Source organism: Alligator sinensis, unplaced genomic scaffold, assembly GCF_000455745.1.
Source record: "Alligator sinensis unplaced genomic scaffold, ASM45574v1 scaffold123_2, whole genome shotgun sequence".
In the NCBI taxonomy this organism is placed as follows: Eukaryota; Metazoa; Chordata; order Crocodylia; family Alligatoridae; genus Alligator; species Alligator sinensis.
The window spans coordinates 1,793,528-1,798,112 of NW_005841917.1; the positions used below are offsets into that span (position 1 = coordinate 1,793,528).

At 42.8% G+C, this 4,585-nt stretch overlaps 1 protein-coding gene across 10 annotated transcripts in view; it reads right to left on the reverse strand.

Moving 5' to 3' along the window:
- SNX13 (sorting nexin 13) overlaps positions 1-3,958 on the reverse strand; it is a 148,930-nt gene extending 144,972 nt beyond the window's left edge. For 7 of the 10 annotated variants that reach the window (XR_003092908.1, XR_003092909.1, XM_025198237.1 and 4 more), the window contains exon 1: positions 3,846-3,958. The gene's annotated coding sequence lies outside the window, so the exon portion shown is untranslated. The remainder of the gene's footprint in view (positions 1-3,845) is intronic. The other 3 variants (XM_025198238.1, XM_025198240.1, XM_025198241.1) reach the window with 3 other exon arrangements.
- Positions 3,959-4,585: the final 627 nt, after the last annotated feature.

A 4,585-nucleotide genomic window follows, 5' to 3' on the forward strand; every position in this document is an offset into this window, starting at 1 on the left:
CCCAGGCGGCCGCCGGGGTGCAGCCGGGACTCCCAGCTGGCAGCAGCCCCCCGGAGCTGAAGCCAGCTGCAGCCAGGAGGCTCCAAACAGCTGTGCAGGGCTCTGACATCAGCTCCGCACCACCACATGCAGGCGCGCCTTGGAGCAGGCGGTGAGGGAGAGGCCTAAGGCAGCACAGCCCTGGTGTCTCCCCCGCTCCTGGCACAGAGGTGGTGAGCCCAGCGCAGCTGTCTGTAGCCAGCCCAGGCTCTAGGCAGCTGCAGCAAGCAGCGGGCAGAGTGCAAACAGCTGCGCCAGGCTGCACAGCTCCAGCATCGGCACCTCAGGGCAGACAGCAGCAGTACAGCCCACCGCGAGGTGCCTGTGCAGTCACCACCAGCACGGAGCCGATGCCGGAGCTGTGCAGCCCGGCGCAGCTGGTTGCACTCTGTGCCCACTGCTTGCTGCAGGTGCCCAGAGCCCGGGCTGGCTACAAACAGCTGCGCCGGGCTCATCACCTCCATGCTGGGAGTGGGGGAGACACCAGGGCTGCATTGCCCTTGGGCCCCTCCCCCACCACCTGCTCCGAAGCATGCCTACACGCACTGGTGCAGAGCTGATGCCAGAGCCCAGCACAGCTGTTTAGAGCCTCCTAGCTGCAGCTGGCCCTGGCTCTGGGGAGCTGCTGCCAGCTAGAACCCTGGGCTGCTCCCAGCAGGCAGCTGGGATGCTGCAAGCCCTGCTAGGAGCAGCCCAGGCGCCGTCGCTGGCAGCAGCTACCCAGAGCCGGGGCTGGCCGCGGCATGCCAAGTAAAATGGCCTCGCGTGCCACATTCGGCACGCATGCCAGGGGTTGCCAACCCCTGGCCTACAGTATAGTACTTACTGACTTAAAGCAATGCTCTCAGCCTCTCATCAATAGGAAGTAGCCACTTGCTTAAATTAGCAAAAAGATATTTATCAACCCACAATAAGAGCTTTGTCCCAATACCTGTTGTCTGACACTACAGAAAATAAACAAAAGGAATAAAATAGTTATGCTTATTTTACTGTAGAAAACACTGGAGGGTTATACTGCTACCACATAACTAGCTTTTCAGGAAAAAGAAAGTTTAAAAAGTATAAAAGGAAGATGGAAGGTAAAAAAAACAAACAAAACAGTCTACAGAATTTGAGGAATTCCCTTCTTGAGCCAAAGGATGATTATAATGACAAATTAACACTATTTAAGATCAAAAGACGACATTGAGCTTTAACATTGTTCTCAGTTTAGTAATCAAAAACCATCTACATAAGCAAACAGTTTCATTTATTTGGAAGGCAATTAGTCAACCAAAAAATTGTAAGAATTGCAAGTTAGGTGCAACTGGGCTAGAAAACATTTTCTGCCATTACAAAGTATCAGATGGTTTAAGTAATCCAAAAATGTTACTTAAATCAGCCATATTGTTCAAAGCCTATTCTCCATGGCAACAGAGCTAAAGATAAATATCTAGTGAACAACCATCATTTTGATTCACTGTTTTCTTGAATCATATTGGAATAAGTATGTACACAGAAAGGGGGTTGGGGAAGAGGGGTATGACAATGAGGCCTAGAACTCGCATCTAGGGATTATATCAACATTTGAATCCAGGCAAAGCGTACTTCCCATAAAAGTTGAAGCTTTCTGTTTTTAGCTGACTTATGAACACATCTCAGTCTTTTTGCCTCCTCCTTATGGTAGAAAATACCAAACTCCAAAGGGGGGTAGGGGGATACAATTAAGTTCCTAGGCCCATCTAGAAACAAATGGGAGTTGAGGGGATATGAAGTCAAGAGAAAGCTACTTGTGTCTGGTATCTTTCCAAGAACAAGCAAAAACAATGGGTCAAAGCTTATTACAACACCACAAAACAGACAAGAATGCAGTTGGAAGGTATTGTGCAGCTGGAACATTATACTTAACTACATGAATTTTGAAAAACAAAGATAGACTTGTATTCAAAGGCTACGCATTAGAGCGGTGTCAAAATGATCAGTTTCTAAAAATCATCCTTAAAAGAAATTATGAAAGGAAAATATGGCTTCAGCTTACATACAGGCATAGATATTCTAGTGAATAAATACTATAAGACGTAGAGGTGCACAGATATTAAAAACAGTCCATATTGTATTGGCACTGAAAAAAGGAAAATTGACTGTGTCAGCAATTGGCTTTTTTTCACCAATGTAGTCGATTATGTCACCAATAAATACCGCATGAATGTGCACGGCCACAGCATGCACAGCCAGAAATGCAGCCCGGCAGCTTAGAAACTAGTGTCTGGCCTGTATGTCTGTAGGGGTGGGGGGAAGAGAAAGGGGTCACCTACAGCTCCATCCTTCACCCTGCACCAGCTGGGTGGCACCTGCCCCTGCCACAGCCCCTCTCTCCCACTCACTATGAGGGCCTCTATCTGCCCGCCCCCCCGCACACACAACCCTCCACGCCCCCCACAGACTTACCAGCCAGACACTGCTCTCCAAGCTGCGGGTTTGCATACTGGCTATCAGATCAGTATCAGCCAATATGGCTAGTTAATTGGCCATCAGTATCAGCCAAAAAAAAAAAAAAAAAAAAAAAAAAAAAAAAAAAAAAAAAAAAAAAAAAAAATAAAAGTTTAACAGTGCACCCCTAATAAAATGCTAGAAGCCAAAAACTAACTGGCATAAAGCAGATATGCATCCAAAAATCTTTACTATTGTTTTCTCCAGGGCAATAAAGGAAGTTTGCTATACAAAGATCTCCTAAAAGGAGACAAATCTGAACATCTAACTTTTTCTATTTTTGTAGAAATATAGAAGAGAGTTTATTTAACACACTGCTTTACACACATGCATCTTGGACTTCTGTATCATTTATGCATGCTTTTTGTACCAGAAGAATACACTTCATATAGTATGGAAAAGATTAATGTGACAAATTAATTCATGAAGAAAAATAATATAAATTTAGGGTCTCCAAATTTCACCCTAACTTGTGCATATTAAACTATCACGAGTCATAAAGTGCATTTCAGGTCTGAGACAATGCCTATAAATATCAGGAAATATGTGGTCTGAAGGATGTCTGCTGACTGCCTAACACATACTAATATGAATTCAGCCTCAAGGAGGCTAGATGAATGCTCAAGATGCAACAGCTCTGCTGTATACAGTACCCATTAAACGAAGCAAAAATACTGCAGTCTAGAGATACCAGAGCTAGCTAGCTTTAAGCCAACTAGCTCAGATATCATAAGCAGAGCAGGTACAGTACAGGTTAATTTACCCTGTCAAAAATAGTCACTGCTGTGCAGTGTAGCTGCTTATCGTATTATGGAAGCATGTGGTATGTTAAAAAACAAAAACAACACACTTTCTCTCCTTGTCTCTGAGCTGACAGCACCTGGTTGCCAGTGATGGCTGGCATTCCACCTGGGCAGTTACTTAATTTCCATATTTTTAGACATACACAAAAAACTTAGGTTTTGATAGAGGCAAGTGGTATCTAATACACAATTAACAGGTATTTTACTCTGATGAAATGGAAGTAGACAGAAGCACAACTACCCTCTGGGTACTTGGCCAAAGAATTGGTATAGTAATTTGAGGTAATGATCAACTGAAGGTAAAGCCAGTTATTGTACAGATATGTATATTCTGTTTAGTACTAAAAGGTTAGAAAGAAGAGATAGTATGTCAGGAGTCAGAATGTGATTACTGCTCAAACTTGGGAAGTGCTATAAATTGGTGCTTGGATAGGTTTGTAGTAGTAGCTTTTGGTAGGTTGTGCTTAAAAGGTTTTATATGCATGGTAAATTCAATATAAAAAAAACCCAACACTATAAATAATGCATACTTACCCACCCACAAAGCAGAGGATATAAAATGCGAAGTAAAATATAGCAAAGGGTCCAAACGTGCCTAGAAAAAGCACAACACTAAGGCTTCCCCATCCCCATATGGAAAGCCTGGTCTGAAAGAAAAACAGAACAAGAATAATTAGCATAATATTCACATATTTCAAATATATAAATGTGTAGCATTTATGGGATTCTAAAATGTTTTAGATTTTCTTCATTAATTACTTCTTTCCATTTAATGTCATAGAATATTAGGATTGGAAGGGACCTCAGGAAGTCATCTAATCCAACCCCCTGCTCAAAGAAGGACCAGTGAGTGTTCTAGTTTTAGTCAGCTGTTAAAAGAAAAATGCTCAGTTCTGCAATTTTGATTACTGAATTTCAACTGTTACTAATTAAGTTTAGCCTATATCAATTTGACTAAGTTTATTTCAGCTATTTAGTTCCTTCCCCTCCTCACCCCCCCAATGCACACACTGCATACTCTGTTTCACTGCCACATTTTGGTCTTAGTCACTTCTACTCCCATTGTTTAAAAATGTATATTTCTTGTTTTATAAAACTTTATACCACTCCCTCCTCTGCTACAGATTGTTTTTCTTGATATGCCCTCTCCTGGAGCAAGGGAGTATATCCTTATGTCATGCCATAATTATCCTTTCATTTGTGCCCTAGCTTGTTACACAGCTACACAGTGCTGCCCTTCAGTTATTTAGAACAAAGCATGATGAACTTTCTCC